A 24,894-nucleotide genomic window follows, 5' to 3' on the forward strand; every position below is an offset into this window, starting at 1 on the left:
AAAAATAGTAAACTTGGAAGATATGCAATTGTGCTAAGTAATCACTTCCAGGTCTACACACTGAATCTGTACAGTAATTTGCTACTGAAACATTTCCCAAATTCTCATCAGTGGTCTTGCCAATCCACATACACATCTATCCATCTCCAATCACTGACGCACAAGGCTTTGAAGTTCTTCTATCTAAAAGGTAAAAGCTAGGTTTTGTCTTCTGTTAGGGAAAGACTAATTTGAAAGATAGGAGCCCCTGTGTCCACATGCAACACTCAATTAAGTCAACAGTCCCCATCTCAAATGTTCTGAAAGTAATGAGCTGGGATGCCTGTCAGGGTGCTGTCCCTCCATTGTGCTTGGTGTCAGTCATTGATTAATGTGTGTCTGATAATCCCTCCATCTTAAATTCCCCATGGTTACCTTAAGAGAGAATGTACGTTCGTTCTCTTTCTACTCAGACCTCCTCTCTTCCACCTCAAAGCCTCCTAGCTGCTGTGAGAGTTGGTTAGAAAGTTTCTGCTATCCTATATCTCTCTCAGCTTTCCAGCTGCTGGAAGGAGCACATTTCCACTACTCTGCCCTCTTTTTCGTGTGTGTTGAAAACTGCCATTGTTCAGTTTTCTCAAGAAGCAGCAGACTGAAAGTGACAATTCTTTTCAGTTTCACTGCAGTCCGCAAAATTCTGAAATAGCAATATGATTGTGATCAGCCTTCTCTGCTGCAGCTTTGGAAATTCTACAAATAGCAACATAGCCATGGAACTCTCCATTGCAGTTTTAGTAAAATGCTACACTGATTTACACTCTATTCATGTTTAGAAGGTTCTTTATCACCATAAAGGCTAGTTTCTCTTTTGTTTTTTGTATTTTTTTTTTAAAACAACTTAGATTCTGCAGACATTAAAAAAAAATTCTCTATTTGACCCATAGGAAGGCAATGTAGATTTGGATATTTTAAGTTCTACGTAGGTACACTCAGACCTATTAACTGCTCAACTAGATCATAAATAAGATTTTAATTTGAGATTTAAATTAAAACCATCTTCTGTATATGATGTTAACAACAAAAGAGCAGGAATGAAACTCTGAAATTATATAATTGTTCAATCTGAGTATTTCAAAGGTCTAAAGTAGGTAAAATGGGGATTCTTACAGATGGGGGAAATAAGGTCCACATAGTTAAACAACTTGCCAAAGATATCAAAACAGGTCTTTGGCGGAGAGAGACCCATGACTCAGTCAGTCCTTTGCTCTACTGACTATATAGCATCTATGTTTTCTTTATTGTTTACATTAGCATCCCCATTCCACCGATTATTAAAACAAAACTAAATGAGGCAAGAGAAGGAAAATAACCCACAATTGTTTCTATTACTATGTTAATAAACCCATGTATTAATATACAATTACTGTAAATTTATTTAAACAAGCTCGATCTTGCAATTTTCTAGAAATCATTAGCAGAAATAAAATTTTATATATTTCTTCATACACGACACAACTGCATTTATTATATCCATGTCTCCCTCTCTCCCATTCTTCAATGTCAAAAGCCATTTTATAGAATGTATTTCTGTCTCTTATGACAAGAGATGATGCAGCAATTCTGATGTCCCAAAAGGATGGCGGAAAAATATATCAGAAAACTGTCAAGAAAAAAAAAAAAAAGAAGTTATACTTATTAACAGAAGGATACAAGCCAATCGTTTCTGGAAGAGTTTGTCATACAACCAATGAAGAAATGACAGGCTGGCAATATTTTCCCCTTCACTGTTTTTATTCCTAGTCAACCAAGACAAGAACAAGACTCCAGTCTACATTACCAAAATTATGGTTGTCTAACAAATTTATAGTTAAATCATATTACAAAAAGTGGTGTGTGTTTTTTTTATTTTTATTACCACCAGTATGGTCAGGAGAGAGATACAGGGGAACCATGTTACAAACCTAGGTATCTACCAGTGTTAAAATTTAGGTCTCATGTTCAGAACATGTTGTTTTCTGTCCACATATACAAAACAAGTAATAAACATGACTGTGTCCAAATCAGCCTAAGCTCCATGACTAGGCCTGTTAATTTTTGTAGTGCAGACTGTGGCCTAGTTCTGTAACATTAGGCTGCTGAAAAGTGTATGCATTTTTAAAAAAACTATTTAATTTTAGATTACAATATTAAACAATTCAGCAAGTCTTAGCAGACCCAAAATAATTTTTCAAAATAAAAAAGCCAATGATGTTTATGAAGTAAAATCTTAAAATAGTCCATGTGTTTGTTTTCTAAGAGAGTGTGTTGGCTGCAAGAAGGCCAATGGGCAAGTCACTATTTTAGAACAATCACACTAAAACAGCGGCGTATGTTTCCTCTTCTGACAGAATAAGGGCTAGAAGCGTATGCTGGAACTGTGCACACATTAATTCTATATGCACATTCACTCCACATGCGCATGTAAGGATACCATCATGGTTTGTATTTGGAAAGTAAAAGGATTTCTGTTTACATTTTCAAAGTATAATTAGTGTTTTTGTCTTGTTTTGAGAAAACTGGAAGGCTGCCTGGAATAAAGTGAATCAATACTGTTCTTAAACAGCTTAAGGGATATTACTGTAAAATTATTTTGGAATAGATATTACACAGACACAAATAAGGGCAGGGATGAGCACTTCCAAATCGTGGTTACAATCACTCCTCCAGGCCACTAGAATTTTGAGACACCACAAGTAGCCAGCCAGACCAAACTCACAGCCCCTTCATTGACCAAACTACCAACTCTCTGGGCTGGTTACAGTGTCTTCCTGAACCACCATGTAATTGCGTTCTCCTTTCCCAACCCCACAAACCACCTGTTGCAATTATTGCTAATGCACGACTATATTTTAGATTGTGCCAAAAAGTATTAAAGTACTTTGAGTATGCAGGTAACATATTTAATGTCTATCTTTATTCCTCTGCGTATGGAGTAGTTAAAGGAGGAAAAGAAAAAAGCTTTGCAGACCACTTTCCTATTTGGTTTGGTACATACATTTTTCCAGGTCTATGAGCTATGCTGTCTGAAGACAGAGTATTTGTCTAAATCAGTCATCTGTATCACCCACTTTCTGGTGAACGAGAAAAGACCATAAAGAAGGCCCAAGATAAAGAGTGAAGCATTCTAGCTTTTGCTGTCATATAGTAGAACCTCAGAATTACAAACTGACTGGTCAACTATACATCTCATTTGGAACTGGAAGTACGTAATCAGGCAGCAGTAGAGACAAAAAAAAAAGCATATACAATACAGTATTGTATTAAATGCAAACTACTAAAAAGTAAAGAGAAAGTTTAAAAAAAGATTTGATGAGGTAAGGAAGCTTTCTGTGCTTGTTTCATTTACATTAAGATGGTTAAAAGCAGCATTTTTCTTCTGCATAGTAAAGTTTCAAAGCTGTATTGTTACTGTTCAGCAGTAAACTTTTGAAAGGAAAAATCATAGTGCTTTGTTCAGAGTTCTGAACATTTCAGAGTTTCTGAGGAACTTCCATTTCCAAGGTGTTTATGACTCTGAGGTTCTACTGTATAAAACTAACCCTGTTCTGGATAGATAAGGTAGTCTCATTTTCTCATGGCATTGCAATGAGGACAGAATTAAGGTAGTTTGAATACCTTAACCGAACTTCCATTCAATAAAACGTTTCATTATAAGGAAAGCTGGATGAAATTTTTCAACTGAAACTTTTTTGGGGTGAAAATTGCAGATTTGGCAACACCAAAACATGTTAATTCCTGTCAATTTTGCTGAACTGTTTTTGTTGAGGGAGGGTTTTTTTGGGGAGGGAGGAAAGACACCTAACCTCCCACCCGCCTAAACATTTCATTCAGATATTTTTGATTTCTATTCTGAACCTTTCATTTAGAAATGTACTTCAGTCTTCTTATAAAAAGTAAGCATTAAAAAATGCTCAACATCTAAATGAAACATTTTATTTGACCAGAAAAAATATTTTTTTGAGTTTTCAGAATTGTCAGCAAATAGAAAAACCAGGTATTTGCCTGGCTTTAGTCTTAAACTGCTGTATACAATTAGTCAAGGCTACTGGGCACATTTTTGTCATGAACATTCATCTGAGGCCTTTACAAAGTTTAATGTTATTTCTTCCTCAACCACTTCTTTCCTGAAAGTAAGAATTCCTGTAGCAACCCACTCCAAATGTCATCATCCAGGAGAAGTGATCATCTGATCAGAAGAATCCATAACAACTTTCTGAATCTTGCAGTAATCTCTGTCAAAAGATAAATGCAGATAATATACCGGCTACCCAATTGCCACAGAACATTTAAACAAGCAATGGGGAACAAGATCAATAATGGAGCTAGACAAACGTTGTCCAATTAACCATTGAGGTGGGCAGGGATAGCTCAGGAGTTTGAGCATTGGCCTGCTAAACCCAGGGTTGTGAGTTCAATCCTTCAGGCAGCCATTTAGCGATCTGGGGCAAAAATCTGTCTGAGAATTGGTCCTGCTTTGAGCAGGGTGTTGGACTAGATGACCTCCTGAGGTCCCTTCCAACCCTGATATTCTATGATTGTTTTATCAGAAAATCCTGATTTGATGAACCTAATACAGATTTGACCTAACTTTTGTCAATGGAAACATGCCAGAGGGCCTGTGTTCCAGGATCCACAGCACCATGGTACAGAACCTTACTCTTCTGTAAGAGTAAGGGGCTCTTCTGTAAGAGTAAGGGGCTCTTACTACTAGGCTCTCCACTATGCAGCAGTGCTACCAGCCTCCCTGCCACAGAGCTAGGAGCCCAAAACTCAGAGCCCAGGCTCCTGCTGAGGCTCTGGGGCAGCCCTGCTACGTAAGGGCTTCTAGGCTCCTTGCTTCTAGGTATAAGCTTGAACAACCCAGGTACCCTGGCTCCAGCTGCAGTTTGGCTCTCAGATCTGTAGCAGGAACCCTGGAAATCCTGAGAATCCCAGCTCAAACCAGGGCTCTCAGACTCTCCGTTATGGAGTTGAGAATCTGAATCCTCAGACCAGTTCCCAGGGTCTGCTGCACCAGAGACCACTATCTATTAATTCGTGTTTTGACTGTGCCACCAAGACAAAATGGTTCTAAAGAATGGATGCAGCCTTAATCCCAGAGATAAACACGCTCTTCCATGAACCTGCCGGAGGGAGCAGCACACTTGTTCTCAATGGCATAGTTCCTTTCACAGACACAGCAGATCCACAGATTCAGCCCACCCCACATCAAGATTACTCGCGAAAATTCTCTTCTCTGCATGATCTGTAGTATAAAGTTGTTAGTGTTGGTAATCAAGGAATATCATAATACTGTTAGCAGTTATATTAACTGGAATTTTTTCAACTCTGGATGTTATCAAAGTAGCGGACTCTTTATTGACAGGAGCTAAACTTGCATCTAGAATCAACATATTAGCCTCTCCCCAAAAGCAGGCTGAAGACCCACTGACAAGCTGGGGGGGTGGGAGGGGGAGCGGGAAGGGAAGAGAACTGTATCCTCCCTAACAGCCTTCCTTTATCTTGAGGGTTGCTTGTCATCAGTGCAAAAAAAAAAAAAAAAAGCTCCACTCCTGTGCAGGCTTTGCAATGATGAAGTTCTACAATGTTCACTATTATTCACTGATCAGCATACTACCTTATAGGTACAAAAGTTCAGCTAACATCCTTCCTTTAAGTTTTTCTCTCTTGCAAAAGGAAACAAGCAGTAGGAACTAACCAGGAAAGACAAAAGCAGCTCCATATATTAACTGTTGATGTACTGAACCACTAAATTAAACAAATGGTATTTCTGTTTGTATGATCATAATGTATACACCTTAATAATTATAAATAAAACTGAATAAATCTGCAACATCACTGAAAAATAAGTTTCCTAATCCTCTGCAATTCAGTGCATAAACTATAATCACTCATTTCACTTCCATTAGCTTATCCTTAGGACTGATTGAGCCATTCAATAAACATGCTACATTTTATTTACAAATATTCAAAGTCAGTTAGCTTCTCTTATTGCAAGAAAAAAATCTCATTAAAATTGCTTTGACACACAGGATATATAAGCTTCTTGTAACCATTATTCTATTTCATATGCATCCCACTAGGACTTTTGTACACATTTGATTAATCTTCTCAGTTAGAAATTCACTTCACAATCCACACAAAAAAACCTCCTAGATTCATAACTGATTGACCCCTCACACTCCACATGAAACAAACTCCAAAAACGTATACACTGTTCTCAGGCTTAAATCACCATATTGACTTTATTTCTCATTATCCCACTCTCAGCACCAACTGATTTTTTCCGACATAAGATTATTGACTTCAATCGATTCCCCAAAAGCAAAATTTTCTGGGAGGCACAGGAGTCGCTTTCCCAGGGGAAAAATATTTCTCTCTCTCTCTCCCCCCAGAATGTAAAGCTTTTATCCACTGATGCCAGTATGTCAGTCTAGAAATTTCGAACTCCATAGACGAGAGAACAAAACAGCAACAGACATACTGGAGCATAAGCTTTTGTGGGTGAATACCCACTTCGTCAGATGCATGTGGACCAAAGTGGGTATTCACCCACGAAAGCTTATGCTCCAATACATCTGTTGGTCTATAACAGTGTTTCCCAACCTTTCCGTAGCCAGTAGCACATTCATGTTTTCAGAAGAATGTGGCAGGCGCCAACAATTTTTCAAGGCTTATTTCGTATTTGTACATTAAATTATACGAAAATTAAATATTACATAATATATGAATCCAGAGAGAAGCCCTGAGGACAGAGAACACTGGAGCCCACAGCACTCTGTCCCTGCCAGGCGCAAGGCCACAGCTTCTCTCCCCTGCTGGGCACTAGGCGGGCACGCATAAATGCCCCAGCAGGCACCATGGCGCCCACAGGCACCGCGTTGGGGACCACTGGTCTATAAGGTGCCACAGGACTTTGTTGCTATTTACTGATCCAGACTAACATGGCTACCCCTCTGATACTAGAGAACAAAATGTTGTCTTCCCTCTTAAAGGTACATCAGTCACTCCAAAACCCAGCACACGGAAAGTTGGCAGGGTTGACAGTGTGTTTGCTTTCGCTGCTGTCCAAATCTGCTGCGTGGTGACAGTAAAACTACCTTCAGTCTAGATATTTTCAGTGACACTTGTTTGTTCTTCTGGCCTGCCTTCAGGCATTTTTCTAGAATACAGCTACAGACCAAGAATCTAATACAAAGACTTGAAATTGTCCTGTGCTATAACATTGCTGATGTTAAAAAAAAATTGTTGCACTGTATGTAAAGAGCTTCCTTGTGTCTTTGTATTTTTCTATTCTATTTCATCCACTTAACAAAGTATGCAAACAGAGTTTTCACATGCATTCTTGTATGGCTGCAAACAGCATAGTAAAAAGGAAAGGGTTAGAAGAGAATATAGCCCTTTTTGAAACATTGTATTGCTAAAGTTTTTGTTTAATTTTACAAAATGCCCCCTTATCCGCACTACAAAATGTACCCATTGCTGACAATTGCTCTAGTTGAACCAACTGTGTTTAAATCAGTTTCTGAAACAGGGGTCTCAGCACTTGTTTAGCTGCACCCATTACCGGTGATGGGTAAATTTTGTAATTTAGACAAGGCTTTAGAGAGCTCTCTCTCCAGGATGAGATCATAAGTGAATATTATAACAATTATCACTAAAACCCAAACAGCACTAGTATCAGACCCAGTGTAAGACACTTCATAATTAAATAGCTGTATTTAAACCCATTCTATGAATAGGATATGATAGAACCATGTTCTAAAATTCATATTATAAATTCTAAAGCAGCATTGTTGTAAAGTGTTTTCTTCAGAGAGGCCTGGCCACAAAAATAGCCCTGTAGCAGGTGGTAAAAATGGTTACGCCCATGTAGTCTAGTCCTGCTCTGAGCAGCATCTGAATAAAAAAACACAAAACACACAAACCCCCAGCGTCCCAATATTGATACCAGTGGTAGAGCTGCAACAATGGAGAAATACAAGTTCCTTTTTTGCCAATCAAAGCATAAGACAAGTCAGATAAACTGAAGACATGTTTAAACAGAGACTAAACGCTGTTCCTCAATTCTGCCTCAAGTCCAGTGTACCTGGAGCCTGAAACTATGAAAAAAGGTACAAAAACACACAGTAAGGTATGGAAGTCTGTGGCTCTAGGGCAGTGCAAGTCTGCTCAAGTGTTTTGGGGTTGTTGTTTTTTAACGGCACTTACATTTTTGTCACTATGCACTCACTGTTTCAGGGACGGAAGGAGGAGGGATCCTGGGAAAGAGGCACTTGGAATTTTAGATGACCTCACTACCACTTCTGTAACCGTGCTTCTCCTTAAAGGCCCCTAAGGAGTAAGAACATGGAGAAGGTGGGAACTACTGTTCTTTTTCCACGGACATTTTCTTCCAGTTTACAATTTTGCTCTCTTTTCCACCATGCTGTGTGCATGCGTAATACAACGGTGAGAATTCCAGTGATGCAGTGTTTCTCAACTAGTAGCCTCTTCAGATGAGATAGAATGTGTTAGGTTTTTTTTTGCTTTTAAGCAGGGACACACTTAAACGCTAAAATTGCATTTTGAGGACTCAGAATGCCAGTGTGCCTTCCTTCCTTGAACTTCCATATATCTGCTAAATCCTACTATTCCAGTCAGGAATTCTGGCCTCTATATGGAAAAAGTTTCCCCATGCACAGTTCAAGAGCCCTGCTCCATAGTGGCTTTACATTGGCTGAAGGTGCTCTGCTACACCTACAAACATGTTGTGAAGTGGGGTGAGCAAACACTGGAGTTTTTTCAAGCTGTTAAGGCAGGTCTGTGGTGCTGAAGAAACCCAGGGGAAACAATAGCAACCACCTTTGCAGATGTAAAAATAAAACTGTCAGGTTTCCTGCCTGCTTATCGGTCTCAGAGTTTTTACACTAAGTGTTTCGTATATTGGTGACATGAACATTTAATAAGAGAGCACAGAAGAGACCTCAGCGATAAAGCAGAGAGCTTTAATTTCATTTTTGTATACAGAAAATAAATCTTCTGCCCTTTTTGAAACAGTAAAGGCAAGGTGATGGGAATGAGGGTTTATTTTTGAGTTTCTTTTGTATAAAACTAATTGGACTGGTAGCCAAAAATCTAACTAAAATATAATCTCCAGCCATGATTACGTTGTTTGCTTATATTTTTCCTTCTACATTTATTTCCAATTCTCTACTCTTCCTAAGATTTTGGAACCCAGACAGTAAACAGAAACTTTCAAAACAGGAAATGCTGGCGCGCGCACACAAACAAAAAAAGTCAGAATAGAAAGAAAGTTCAGATATAGGCGTTCCATGGATTTTATTCCATTCTGCACCTTTATGCAGTATCTATAAATAAGAATACTCTAAATTTAAGTTGGGAAAAACACTAGCCCAGGCATTTTTGTCCCATGTGTATGCACTGGGAGGGTATGCATGAACTGCAGTTAGCTTGGTGGTCAGCACCCAGGTTAACTTAGTCTGGGTGTGAGTAGCCATGCTGCAAAGCCAAATTCTTGTGTCCTCCCTGGTGCTGCACTGGTGTTCTTAGCACATTTGGGGGCACAGTCCTCAATATTTTGTGCTGCAGTGGGAGGGGAGTGCTTGCTGACCTTTCTCCCTCAGCAAAGTGTTAGTAACTACTGCCACTTTTACCTACTCACTGCAGGGTTCAGTGTCATGAGGAGTTCAGAGACAGAAGCTCTCAGCAGGCCCCTGCTCTTGAGAATCATAGAATCGTGGGACTAGAAGAGACTTCAAGAGGTCATCTAGTCCAGTCCCCTGCATCCAAGGTGGGACTAAGTATTATATAGACCATCCCTGTCAAGTGTTTGTGTAATCACCATCATTAGAGTTTTTAAGAGCAGGTTAGACAACCTCTCTAGGCAATTTATTCCAGTGCTTAACTGCCAGTTAGGAAGTTCTTCCTAATGTCCAACCTAAACCACCCTTACTGCAATTTAAGTCCATTGCTTCTTGTCTTATCCTCAGAGGTTAAAGAGAACAATTTTTCTCCCTCCTCCTTGAAACAACCTTTTACGTACTTGAAAACTGTCATGTCCCCTCTCAGTCTTCTCTTCTCCAGATTAAACAAACCCAATTTTTTCAATCTTTCCTCATAGGTCATTTTTTTTAGACTTTTAATCATTTTTGTTTCTCTTCTCTGAACTTTCTGCAATTTGTCCACATCTTTCCTGAAATTGTGGCACCCAGAACTGGATATACTCCAGATGAGGCCTAATCAGTGCAAAGTAGAGTGAAAGAACCACTTCTCCTGCTAATACATCCTAGAATGAGGCTTGCTTTTTGTTGCAAGTGTTACACTGTTCACTCATATTTAGCTTGTAATCCACTCTAACCCCCAATCCCTTTCCATAGTACTCCTTCCGAGGCAGTCATTTCCCATTTTGTATGTGTGCAACTGATTGTTCCTTTCTAAGGGGAGTACTTTGCATTTATTATTATTGAATTTCATCCTATTTACTTCAGATCATTTCTTCAGTTTGTCCAGATCATTTTGAATTTTAATCTTATCTTCCAAAACATTTGCATACAATACCAAGCTGGGAGAGGTTGCAAACTCTAAGTGTACTTTCTATGTCATTATCTAAATCATTGATGAAGATATTGAACAGAAGATTGGGAGCTGCACACCCAGTCTAAAGCCCTCACATGAGCTTGGTGACTTCTCATTAAACGCCTGCCCTAGGCACTGACAGAACTAAGATCCAGTCCCCAACCTTAATTGCAATAGAAGAAGATTTAACATGGATGAAAAGCTGTAAGAAGGGGAAGGGGTAATAAAAAGTAGCAAAACTTAACTAGTAGTGTTTTGGTTTTCCCCAAATTGGCATATACTGACCCGCTGCTGGTGCACAACCCTCACAAGCCTGCACTGAGAGGTACTGTAATCACTGAATAAAGAGTAATCTGTATCCAGATTATTTTTATTAATGATAGCATTACTGTAGCATGTCAGAGACCCTGCCATGGAGCAAAACCCCATTGTGCTAGGTGCTGTACAAAAACAGAACGAGAAGGTCCCTGACCCCAAAAGCTCACAATTTTAGTATAAAACAAAAGACAACAGGTGGTTACAGACATGAGAGTAAAAGACAGACAACATTGGTCAACATGATAGGCAGTGCTTTCAGCACAATGGTGAACAACAGTTGTCAAGCTTTTTTTTGTCGGCATCACAGAAAAGGGGATAATGTTAAGAAGGGATTCAAAAGAGGATAAGGTAGCTCTAAGATTGGAAGAGTTCCTCATAAACAAAGTGTAAGGGCAGCATAGGAGAAAAGCATAAAAGTGCTTGTTTGAAAAACTTAGCAAATGGACGATGGAGGCTGTGGCACCTTATAGACTAACAGATGTATTGGAGCATAAGCTTTCATGGGTGAATACCCAGTTTGTCAGATGCATGTGGTTTTGTCATTCAGTTGCCAGTGTAGACAAAGCCGGGGGGGGGGGGGGGGGGTAAAAGGCCTAACACTTGAATAAGAGCCTACATTAACTCTGCATGGATGATAAACCCTGAGACATCTTCCCTCTTATTACATAACCAAACCAAAGCCAAAAAGCTAACCAATATTTGAGACTTATTGAATTGGACTTTATCTACCTCCCTGCCTTACACTTCATACAATTACGTTTGAGACAGACAATAGGATTAATTTATTTTCCCAAGGGGAAAAGTGCTCCCCAAGGTTCTGGATCCATTATAAAGAGATGATATCTTCTAAATTGACATATGCAAATTGTTTAAAATATCTGGGGGTGGAGAGGGATGTTTATTTAAAACCATGCATAAAAAAGAACTTTGACAGAACAGTACAGGAAGGTGTAGTTAACATTCTGTCCTTTCGTCCAATTATTGCTAATAACCTTCCACACACCCCTCCAACACTACTTTACGGAAGCATCAAATACCATTTGTTAAAGTTGAGGACTAGATGGCTACCCCTAATAGAATTCAGTGGGTCCACAAGTGTTGTTTACTGGCATAAGATGGAGGTATGATCCCATGCAACTCCACACAACCTTGTTTGTGCATGTGCATTCCTGGGCAGTGCCTCAGCAATACATGCTGAAGCACTGAATTTTAGAGGCTTTCAACATAGCCAATACTGTGCTGACAAATGTCTAGTGGTCTGGACATCAATCACACTATGTTATTTTCAATGTCAATGCTTCTACGGAGGAGCCATTTACCCTAATTTATACCAACACATTGAAAGAAGAGTGTTGTTGACAGTGAAGCAGCAGAGATGTTATCATAGATGGCACCTACAGCTACCTGTTTAACCCGCAGGATCTAAATGTTGAGACTCCCCGATATACAAACAAGACCTATGACCAGATGAAGTTCAGAGTTTTGAACCAATTGTACTTTACGTTTGTGAAATGGGACAGTAAATGAACAAGACTACTTTTCTTTGTGAGGAGCTTGGCCCATTATTACAGTAATTGCCCACATGTATGTGGACTGCAATCACTATGGACAAGTGCTATTGCTTTGTGGACACTGGCTAAAAATAGAGCATTACTCATTGGAACATGTGGTTGATGTGGTTAAGTCAACAGCTGGCACTTAAAAAAATCTGATTAGAAGAGGTCATCGGTATTAGGGTCCCAGAGATAATGGAAGGAGCACGAAGGGGGATTTAACAACTGTGGTGGAGCTATAGACCTAACATGTCCACCTTGTGATGCGGTTATTCTGCAATACAGACAGTATTGATCACCCAAAAGCCAGTTTCCTGGTGTCAAAGGCTGTTGGCTGGGCAGAAGTCATGACAGAAATAGTCAGATTTGCATACAAAGGGTAGAATGTCAAAGAACTGAATTGTACTTCTGCTTTGTCAAAGCAGGTGACTCAGCTGGGGGCCCTGCTTAATAGAACTACTTTTCCTTCACACACAAGCACTGAGAAACAAGCTGTGCTTCAGCTATTACCTCAAAACAAGTCAAAAGATGGTAGAATGTGCCACTGAAAGGGAAAGTTGGAGATGGCACGTGCACAAGAGTGCCGATTAACATGAAGGTCTGTGAAGTCTGTAGCAAGTAGGACTTAAATTCCATTCCTCTGTCACAGACTACCTTAGTGTTCTTCAGCATGGTCGGGTAAGTTTTGTTGTTAGGTTTTTTTAAAAAACCTAACAAGTCACTGAAAAGTATTGTTATTTTATATGAAGTTCAGTTTAATACTGCCCACACCCATCAAAATGCAGTTGTGACTGCAGCTGTGCTTGGTGGGGGCCTCCAGGGCGCCCGCCTGTGCTCCAGGAGCTGCCACTGCTGGAGGGGGGAGGCGGCCCCTGGACTGCCGCTGCTCATGGGGTGGGGGACAGCCCGGGACCACTGCTGTTGTGTGTGGAGGTGTGTGAGGGGTGGATGAGGCTGGTCCCGGGGCTGCCTGGGGTCAGTCATACTTGCCAACTGCAGAAGTCATGGAGGTCCCAGAAAGACACAGAACTCATGCCTTCCATGATCTCTGTGACAAACTCGCTGCCTTAGTGATTATCTGTTCTTCTCATTCCATCTGGCATTGGCCACTGTCAGAAGACAGGATACTAGACTAAATGGGCCTTTGCTCTGAGCCAGTGTGGCTATTCTTATGATAATGCGTAACTATAAATGTAGGAGTTTTCAGTAAAAGCTACACATCTGGGCAGCTAGCTAAAGAAGGGTACTGTTTTCTGCCTTTGCAGTTGGGGCTTTTAGCATGTAAGCAGGACAGGTACATCTTCTTTCCATACCTTAAAGAGGGGAAACTTAATATGGGACAGGAGCTTAAAATCATAATGCTCCACTGTATCCAACCAAAGTTCAAATTAGTATAGGTAGCATTCAAATTTCAAGTGGCAGTAGGCTTCCTAGTGAAAAGAAATTGGGAGCTATGGAGGGTGATGGTCATTTAGAGCTATACATCAATTTTACACTGGTTTAGGTGAATGTAAGCTTCCATGTCTGGAAGGCATGATTCACAATCAAGGGATAAAATTCTTAGGCTGTGCTACATAATCTAGTAGCATGTTCCCCAGAAGAATAACTAGGGTGCTATCATTAAAGATGCTTCCCCTCATAAATTTGCCTTTTCACAGAAAATATGGGTACTCAAAAAAAAATGCCTTTTAGTAGGCAACTATTGCTATTAAGGGACTTTTACAAGTCTTCAAGTACAAGGAAGCCTCAATCCATTGCCAGCAGTTTGTTACAAAAATCTTTAAAAAATAAAAACAAAAAATAAAAAATAAAGACTAAAGGTAAAATAAGAAACCACTGAATTCCCAATTGAGTGAAATTTAACACACTCACGGAGTACCTAAGAAAACTATGAAAATCAAATTCTACTAGTTCTGTGGACTTATGGAAGAGTCCCATTGTGACCAAGTCTCCCCACGTGTTTAAAAAAACCCACGTACACATACTAGAATAGCAAGGAAGGGAGGAAAGATTAAGACTGTGTAATGGAGGAGATCCACACTCTAACAACTTTCAATTGTACATTAGTAATACATGAGAATACATGAGATAAGATGGTATGAAGAAGGGCATGCAAAGTAGATGTGGTGAAAGATGAGTTGAGTCACAGTTGTCCCAAATCATTTGACAATACATCTAAGCAGGTATCTTCTGGTAAGGCATTCACATCTATTGTTAGTTTATTTAGATAGCAGCAGTGAAACACTCCAGGGTTAGGAATAGTTTGCATAGCTCATGCATGAGGAAAACGAGAATCTCATTTTCTACTAGTTCTCATTTTCATCCTTCCTTGTCACCTGCTGGAAGTTATGCTGCCTGTCTGTAGGTCAAAGTGCTCCACGGTTGACCTCTGGATTTACCTGGACAAAGGCTTAATGGGGAAGGATAGCTACACGAGTACTTTATCCACCATTTCAATCCATGTTTAAAAACAAAAACAAAAACATTGTTAGAATAATTTTACTACATTAGAACTGATTAACTGTATCACAGAGGAGCATGGATCAGAGTTCACGATGTACTCCCCGTCAATATCTGGCCTGGGGAACTAATGATCCAACCAGCAGACCAAATTCAGTGATGAATCCTGGTCACATGCCACCTGAGGCACACTGCGAATACGCTAAGAAGCAGCTGCATCACAAGACAAACTAAACTTTTATGCAAGCTATGACTTTTCATTTAGAGTTTTTGTTTTGTTTTTTGAAACACAGAAGTGGAATTACTTTAAGAAAGCCAAATCTATTCTCTTAAAAACAAATTCACCTAGCAGCTTAGTTCTAGGCATTTGTGAATGCACATATCACTGGGTTCTTTGACCGTTACAAATGTGTAACACCTCAATTCTAAATATTACTGTTTTATACCAATATGTACTAAAAAAAATTACACATTAATCTTTGTAACTATGCCATTGGAAGTGGCATCACAGCTCTAGCAGATATTTCACTTGAACATATGCCCTCTTTGAGATCCAGAATTAGTTTATGAGCAAGCCCAAGGCCTATCCAATAGCTGTAATTATTTGATTGATATTCTCATTCAGTGGAAGAGGCTGGTATGTTGCCTTGGTACAAATAGAATGATGAGCATTTTCCTATTTGGTGGCAAAACTGGAAGAGATTTTATTAAGCTGACAGTAAGTGACTACAGAAAGCATGAAATACAAGAGATCAACCATTTAAAGAATTTGTTTTGCATACCCTATTAATGGGAACTTCCTCAATACACCAATTAGTTTTATTAGTGCCTGGGCCATGCATATATGTCAGTGAAACCTGTTATACTCAGTTTAAGTATTTTTTTATAGTGTCTCATTTAAAAGCTTGACAGATTCAGAGAGAAGCTTCTAGGCTCATTAGCAGCCATTCACACTTTCATGAGGACTACAGTTGTGGCACCAGGCTTTGAGGTTCCCAACCAAACTGAGAATTTGCTTGTAGAAACAGTTTGTAGATCAGAAATAGGGTTGTGTGTTTTGCATTATAGCAATGTAATGACCACGCAAAGCAGATTTAAAAATTCATATTTTCATCAGGGATTTCCACATTCAGCAATAATGGCATAAATAGAAATAGAAATCTGTTATAAAAAAAGTTTGTGGTCAAGAGTGGGGTTAGTGCTTTGCAAACTTAACATTGTTTAATGACAATCAAAAATCACGAACACACTAATAATAACGGTATGGGCTCTAAGTTAAATGCTGATTTACCTCACCATAAAAGCCTATGCAATAATTTTCATAAGAACAAACAGTGCTGTTTAATACCTTACAAAGAAGGCTCCTCATCTCCAACCATCTGTCTGATAATCAACATTTATCCACTACTTATTGTCGCTCTCCTTGTGCCTGAAGCTTCATGTCCTCAATCTTTAGTTCATTTTCATCTTTGTAGTAGCTGGCCTCATTCTTGTAGCAAGGTGAAGGTGAATTGTTTTCAAAAAGCATCAGAAACTTCAGTGTTTTGACATGCCAACATTAGATTACATTAATCATAGAAGCGACAGCCTTTCCACCCATGACCACAGTTACCCCCAGACTATCATGCCAAACCTTCACTGCTTCCATCTTCTCTAAACACTGCTAGATGCTTCTTGATGTTGTGCACAGTCTACTGATTCCCTCTTTCAGCAGTAGGCAGTCAAGTTCAGCCTGAATTCACTTTTGTTCCTGATGTGCAAAGAGAATCCTCAGCTGCTTGGACCAAGGCACATATAATCAATTAAGGCATTCACTATGGCTATAAATACTGGCACAGAACTTCCCATTATAAAGAACTAGTTCTTATACTGAGCAGGTACCTGTGTTTTATGGATGTATAATTCTAATTTATGATATACTGCACTGCATGACTACTAGTCGCAGGAAAAATGGAAGTTAGGAAAACAAGCTAAATAAATAGATTGAGCTGACGTAGTTCAGGCTTTCCATCCATTCTAAGGAGAAAAGTATATGACAAACTGATTTTAGCACCAATCTTTATCAATGCCTTGACATTTGTAGTCAAGCTGACTTTGAAAAGCCTCTGCATGGAAAAAGACAATTCTATCTCAAAGGAAGTCTAAATTAGATTAGTGTTTCCTCCCAATGTCTCTTGTGTGGAGGGAGCAGTCCAGAGCTATTACAGGCCAGTCCTGAACATTAGATTAATTAAGACTTCTAAAGCATCTTAATGCTGTGACTGTTGCAAGTACATTATTTGAACACTAAGAGATAAAGCAGACTGGCTTGTCTTGCCCAAACAGATGACATAGTACAAGAGACACTATTAGGAACAATTATGAAAAAAAGTCAGTTTTAAGATGTGTAAACAAACATATAAAACACTGATTATTTCTCCATTCTGGAGAGTGACAATGGAAACATCCGTTGGACATTACTTTGTAGAAGAAATCTTTCTTCTCCCTGGAAGAGGAGTCATTCTATTGGCTAAATATTACAACCAATTAACTCAATGTTCCAGGGTGTTTTACGGTGAGGCTTTGTCTAAACTGGAACCTGAACAACAAAACTTTGTCGTTCAGAGGTGTGAATAAAAATCACACCAGCGCTTTTCATCAGCAAAACTTTTGTTGAGGGGCGGGCAGGGGGGCAGCGCTTTGTCAGCAGGAGAGCTCTCCTGTTGACAAAGCTACCGCTGCCCGTTAGGGATGAAAGTTGTCAGCAGCAGAGCTCTTCCCTGCCGACAAACAGTGAATACACTGCATGCCTTTTAGCAGCGTGGCTGTAGCAGCACAGCTGTGTCACTAAAAGGTGAGTAGTGTAGACATAGTTCAAGTCTTAGTCAATTAATCAAGCCTTCTGTATTTGAAAGAATTGTTAACAAGAGTTGTGATTTTACAAAGTCACCAGTGATAATTACAGCCCCTCATTAAAAGAACGCTTCACGCACAGAAAAGGAAAAATGCCAGAGTATGTTTTCTTCTGCATATAAGTTGTCTTTAGACATCTGTTTTGCACAAGTGTCTGTTTTTCCTGTGTAAGCGCTTGCTTTGACACAGTGTATTCCTGTTGTATCTAAGATTAAGCAGTTCAAAATATGCATCTGTATTTCTGTCTGACTTCACTGAGCTGGCTCCAACTTTGTGGTGGCATAAGGAAGGTGGACATGAAAAAAAATAGATGAACCCATAGCTAGTGCTTGACCCAGCTGTTCTTACCTGAATGTCTTTGGTAGAGGTTCTCCTTCTCTCTAGATGCTAAATCATCTCTGTGACAAATGAGACAGGAGCAAGTTTTGAAGAGAGAGGATTATGCCAAATTAATGTATTTTCAAAGAGCTTCCTAGGTAGGGTGACCAGATGTCCTGATTTTATAGAGACAGTCCCAGTATTTGGGGCTTTTTCTTATATAGGCTCCTATTACCTCCCCACCTCCATCCTGATTTTTCACCCTTTCTGTCTGGTCACACTATTCCTAGGGAAGGTTACCTACAAAGATACCCATCATGCCCCATTTTGAATTATATGATTTAAACACTCTCATAGGTTCTGGATATACTGAGTATAAACATTTCCAACAAATATACTTAATGCAAGTCTACCCATCAAGTGGTTTTGCTCCTTCCTGGACTAGGAAAAATGAGAATGCACATGGAGGGGGAAGGGAAAAAAATGCAGCAGGGCTGTGGTGGAGCACGTTCTCTCAAAGTGGCAATGTTCAAAACAAGGAAACAGAGCAAAAATCTTCTAAAATCAGTGTTTCCCAAACTTGGGGACACCGCTTGTTCAAGGATAGCCCCTGGCGGGCCGGGCTGTTTACCGGCCTCGTCCGCAGGTTCGGCTGATTGCGGCTCCCAGTGGCTGCAGTTAGCCGCTCCAGGCAGCCCCCATTGGCCTGGAGTGGCGAACCGCAGCCAGTAGGAGCCGCAATCAGCCGAACCCACGGATGGCAAACGAACCGGCCCGGCCTGCCAGGGGCTTTCCCTGAACAAGCGGCATCCCAAGTTTGGGAAACACTGTTCTAGATTAACATGTGCTCTGCCCACAAGAAACCACACATCACTACATGTAATGAAAGCTCTTCGTAATCAGCATGACAGGAGGTTGGTTTTTTTTTTTAAATGAGTTTATATGGATTTTACTATATCCTAAAATACCCTGAATCTGTATGTTTTGATTGCTCCTATTTATCTATTAACTCCCATTTTACTGACAATTTTGGTTTTATAGAAGCTGTTCAAAATTTAACACAATGGATTTATAGCAGCTGTTTTAGGCTCTTTGTAAAGCATCATAAAGAGATTAAAAACAGAAATACAAACAAAATTTCAAAAAGCTATATTCGAGTTCATCTAACATTCATAACATCCAGGAGTACTTCACATACTTTAAAACAGAGTGCACACATCACTATCTTCTATACCAGAAAACATACTGGAGGAAGCAGAGGCATTAGCCTGTTTTCCCCCCAATTTTTTAAATAAGATACTGTCTTCTTATGCTTTTTTGTAAAGTTTTTTTTTTTTTTGCCTTACTCACAACTTGAGGGATAGGGGAGAAGAAAAGTTATCTCCCACCAGTTTTTTTTTCCCCTTCTTCAGAGAAAGTATTTCTATCATCTCTTCTGGTCATTACCAAAACTTCAACCTGCACCACTATCTGGTGCATTTGTATTGTCTGTGGCTACATTAGATTTGACTCCTACAAGCATGGACATTGTTATGTCAAATGCTAACTTTATTTTATTCTGGTCAAGAACTCATATTGCTTACACAAAATACACATTCAGCACATGACTGACCTTATACAACATACTGGCTTTTTTCTACCAACTACTGAACACAGCCATCCCCTCCACCACAATAAAAGTTTGTGAGCTATGCACATCCTTGTATCAAAGGGAAACTAAACCTTCTGAATCTCAAAACACATTAATAGTACTATCAGTCTGAACTTTGACTTTTTATTCCCCAAATGTTTGAAATTACTATTTAAAACAATACTTTCAAATTAAATAATGATGAGACAAAAGCTGGAAGGTTTATGTTTAATGCTGCTGATGTCTTTAACTTATGCCTTTGGAGTGTTTTTCCTCCCCAATAAGTTCAGGAGCATGTATTAATTATGAAATTTAGTTTTTACTAGCCCTTTTTTCCTAGAACTATGTAGTCAACACTTAAGACACTGATATAAAGCTCATCAGTTGTCCAGAATGAAGGAATGTCTTACAGTTAAGGTACTAAATTAGACAGAGCAAATCTACATTTGATCCCCAGCTCTCCCACAGACTTCTTGTGTGACCTTGGGCTAGTTACTTCATCTTTTTGTGCCTCAGATCTCCATCCACAAAGTTGTGGTAATTTTCCCTTCCTTTCAGTTGTGTTGTGAAGATAAGTTTGAGGTTTATAAAGTGTTTAATTATAGGACCTATGTTATAGTAATAAGTACCAGACAGAAAACTGGAAGAAACTGAACTGATTATTTCTGTGAGAATTGTTTGGGGAAAGACGTGTCTTGCATGCAAAGTACCAGCTTAATTAGTGAAAAAAATGAAGCAAGTTGTCTGACAGATGTATAAAACCTCTGAAAATAGGGTTTAAAAGAGAAACATTAACAGATAACTACAGTAATAGTATTAGAAGCTGTATTACTATAGCACAGACTTCATTAGACTACACATTTGAGTTTGTGGAGGAGTTAACATCAGGAAAGAAGTCCAATCCCCCCATCCCACCCCAAAAAGGTGATTTTCTTCAGCTAAATAGAACAAAAAGCTGATGAGCTGGATGACCCTGCAAGAGACACATTTGACAGCACCGTTAACATTAAAACATAGCCAGAATGGTTTATATTCCTATGGTAGGCCTTTCAGCAACTTTTCAGCATCATTCATCCAGGAAGAGTCTGTTTCTCTTCAACATCCAAAAATGGCAATGATTAATCTAGCCCTAAACCATGGAGACAACCATAACATTTTATAACAAGTCTTAAGTTATCATCACCTTCAATATAGCACAACTGAGCAATTTAAGAAGCAGATACAGCTTTCTCCTAGATACACTGCACAGATTCAAATTCACAGATCCACTATTAGATACAGAAGTGAAGAACAGGAAAAATGAAGTGAAATAATATCAACACTAATGCACTATCCTGAATTAAACAAGAGAACTGACAATGACTAGAAGCATCTGCAACAGGACAAATGTATTCTACTTAATGCTACTGATTCTAATCTGAAAAATGCTGCATGTAAGTTGTTAAGAATGCAGAGGTGAGCAGATCTTTGCTAACTGCACAGACAACTAAAAGACTAGAGAACATCTCATGTCCATTCATCTTGAACTTGCCATATAGTGTTTGGCACACTATTTAAGCCTTATTGAGAAAGCAAAATACTTAGCAGTCCTAAAACATATTGCATAATTTCAAAAATTCTTCCATAGCCACCATCAACTTCACAGTTGGTTGTATTAGGGCTTGTTCACATGGAAACACTGACCAGAATATCTATTGCAAAATAAGCTATACCACAACAGCTCCCATATTTTGGCACTATTCTCAAATAAAAATTACTTTTATTCCAGAATAATTACCCCAGCTTGGAAGCATCCTAATTATTCCACAATAAAGTGATTTATTTTATTCAGGTCAATTTCCTCATGTAGATAAACCCTTAGAACTGATAGCTCATCTTCCCAGAAACAGTCTGCATACTCTCAGGAAGTGTACATCCAATTGATGAAATCTGCACTGAGCCAGAGGACTTTGATCAAATATCATCTTACATGCAAAGATTCTAAAAGGACACACTAGGTTTACAAAAGCAACTGAAGGAGTTTCAGATCAGAGGCTAGTGACACTGACAGTCTCAGTGGAAATTTAGCTTGATCTAATGAACAAACCAGAACCATACAAGGAAACACACACACACAAAGAATTTTTCCATTATTTAGTCAGGATGGCTCCTTCTGCAGCAAGAGGGAGACACTTGTGCACATCTAAATGGTGCTAATCAGGCTGCAGCCCTTTTTCTGGCTCTTCCAGGGCCTGGCTGTATTCCCCACATCCCATCGTCTCATATTTGCACACCCCATCTGTGGCCCCACAAAGTTGCATGACTTCCTCCTGGCATCAGTCATGATTGCTATCTGCCAGACAAGGAGAAGGAAGCCCAACAGAGGTGCTCTCACTGTGGAGCCGGTTTTCGCTCCCATGTTGCTTCATGTCTCCAGGCAGAGTTCCTCTAGGCCGCGTTCACTGACTCTTTTGAAGCAGGGCTTTGGAGTGGAGCCCGGAGCTGGAGCCCGGAGCAGCTCCGGAGCAGGTTTTTTGTGGTGTTTTTTTTTTGCGCAAGTTTTTGCCTGGAGCTGGAGCAGAGCCGGAGCACAGCTCCAAAGCCCTGCTTTGAAGAGCCAGGACTGTCCAGGGTTCTTTGCTCAGTGTCCCATTCTGGAACCCCCCTACAACCCCTACTGGTTGAACCCAGAATAGAAAGTTGAAAAGCAGCTATTCTCTGACTTTACATGCTAAGAAATCCAGATTTGTACCCAAATCTGTTTACGAAGAAGCATGTTGTATCAAAACAGTGGGGAAAAATGTGGAACTAAACCACAGCCAGGGCCATTAATCTAGTGTCTGTTTTTGAGAGATCTACATTCTCATTTAGACAGTTCAGAATGTTTTTAAGCTCCTTTGGACTGGTTTCATAACAGAGTAGATGCTGAAAAACTAAGTACATTGGTCTCTAAAAGCAGATACTAGAGTGTTATTAACAGTAATACCTAGCTCTTATATAGTGCTTTTCATCAATAGACTTCAAAGTACATTACAAATGAGGAAAGTATCATTACTCCAATTTTACAAGTGGTGAAACTGAGGCATCATTACTTGCATCGTAGGAGCACCTAGGAGCCGGTTACAGACCAGGAGCCCGTGCTAGACATCATGCATAACCGAAAGACATTCCTCGCCCTGATTAGGCTTATCTAGTTAACAGACTAAGAATTCAGTTGCATTCTACTACCAAAACTAGAAGCACATCATCATGGATAATGTATGCATTTTTATGTTTGAAGAATAAATAAATTTTATAAAGCAAATAACATAGTATGGGCTTTGCTTTTCATTTAAAAAAATCTGTGTTTTTCCCACTGTTTTTTTCTTCCTGGTTGGAGAAGAGCCATTGCCACCTTGTTAGCGACCAACCTTTACCATGAGGTACGTAAAAAAACTACATATTAGTCAATGCATTAACAAAATATCTGAGGGGACTATTAACTCAGCAATTGCATTATTTATTGTTCAGGCCCTGCGTGTATACACGGAAAGGCATAAGATTTAAACTGAGAAAGCTGATTTAATTTATGTGTGTGTAGCTTAGAAACAACACACAAGACACTTTTCAAAGAGCAATATAGACTGAGCTCCCCCAGACTCAAGTGACACCCAGTGTAGCATCAGCCGGTGATGATGTTTTATTTCTGAAATTCTCCTATTATTTGTGTGTAGCTTAGAAACAACACACAAGACACTTTTCAAAGAGCAATATAGACTGAGCTCACCAGACTCAAGTGACACCCAGTGTAGCATCAGCCGGTGATGTTTTATTTCTGAAATTCTCCTATAAAGCAGAAAGTGATATTTTCACACTGGGATTTTTTGTTATTAGCTTGTAAAAACTCTTCAGAGCAGGGACTGGGTCTATGTTTCACAACAGAGCGCGATGCTGACTGAAAGCTCTCTGGGCACCATGGCGTTAATACCAGCACCACTGGAGCAGCCATCAGAAAATCAAGAGGTACCGTGTGGTGGCAAGAAGAAACAGCGTTATTAGGATCACTCAGAATTAGCGACCAATTACACTCCCGTTTCTTCATTTCCTAGCGCAGGGGCCGGACCCGTTTCCCAGCCCCTGGGCTAGGAGGCGGATCTACCCCCACCCTGTGGGGTTATCGGGGGGCCGGGGACAGGACAGCAGCCCTGCCTCGTTTCGGGGAAGCTGCGGGGGTTCCCGCGTGGCTCGGGGTCCCTTCTCCCCCGCCCAGCCCCGGGTGACTCACCTCTCGCTCCCCGGTGCGTTCGGTGCCAGCGCCGAGGCCCGAGGCGGGGCCAGCTAGGGGACGGGAGAGGCAGCCCCGCACCGGGGGAGGCGGCCAAGACCGGGAGCCGAGCGGGAACCAACAACACGGCCCCCAAGCTGCCCCCGCCCGGAGCCTCCGCCTCCCCGACGGGCAGCGCCCCCCGACGCCCCTTCAAGCCACCAGAGCCCGTCCTGGGGTCTCCGGAGCCCGGCGCCTCAGGGGAGCAGCGGAAAGCAGCCGCCGGCCCCAGCGCTTCCGCGGGCTCGCCGAGCCCCGCTGCGCCTGGGAGAGCCGCTTCCCCACACAGGGAATAACAGGAAGGGAGCGGGGGTGACCCCGGGCGCGCACGGACTCACCGGAAGTGATTAGAGGGGGGGAGGAGGGAAGGAGCGAGCGAGGACTGTTCAGTGCGCATGCGCTGAAGGAGGACGGGGAGCTGTTGCTGGTCCTTGCCTCGTGGTGTCTAGTCAAGGGCTGAGCACGCACCTGGTGGATACGCGACACTCCCCTTCCATTGACTTTGTGCAGCGTCGTCTTTGTCTGACTCCTGGCGGGAGGGCAGAGAGACAGTGCATGAAGTAAACCAGGGTGTCTCCATCAGGGGGTCGCCAGGTTATTACGTGGGGGGTTGGGAGCTGTTAGGGTGAAAAATCAGGACGGGAGTGGGGGGTAATAGGATCCTGTATTAAAAAAAAAGCCCCAAATATTGGGACTGTCCCTTTAAAATCAGGATATCTGGTCACCCTGGGAGCTGCCAGCCTCTACCCCAAACCCTGCTTCACCTCCAGCATTTGTAATGGTGTTAAATATAAAACGTGTTTTTAATTCAGAGGGGGAGTCGCACTCATAGGCTTGCTGTGTGA

At 40.6% G+C, this 24,894-nt stretch overlaps 1 protein-coding gene across 2 annotated transcripts in view; it reads right to left on the reverse strand.

Moving 5' to 3' along the window:
• Positions 1-24,327, reverse strand: part of PIK3CA (phosphatidylinositol-4,5-bisphosphate 3-kinase catalytic subunit alpha) — a 71,534-nt gene extending 47,207 nt beyond the window's left edge. The window contains exons 1-2 of one of the 2 annotated variants that reach the window (XM_030576607.1): positions 24,011-24,327; positions 1,486-1,639 (exon numbers count right to left, since the gene is read on the reverse strand). The gene's annotated coding sequence lies outside the window, so the exon portion shown is untranslated. The remainder of the gene's footprint in view (positions 1-1,485; positions 1,640-24,010) is intronic. The other variant, XM_030576606.1, reaches the window with a different exon arrangement.
• Between the last annotated feature and the right edge of the window lie 567 nt (positions 24,328-24,894).

The sequence above is a fragment of the Gopherus evgoodei genome, chromosome 9 (assembly GCF_007399415.2).
Source record: "Gopherus evgoodei ecotype Sinaloan lineage chromosome 9, rGopEvg1_v1.p, whole genome shotgun sequence".
In the NCBI taxonomy this organism is placed as follows: Eukaryota; Metazoa; Chordata; order Testudines; family Testudinidae; genus Gopherus; species Gopherus evgoodei.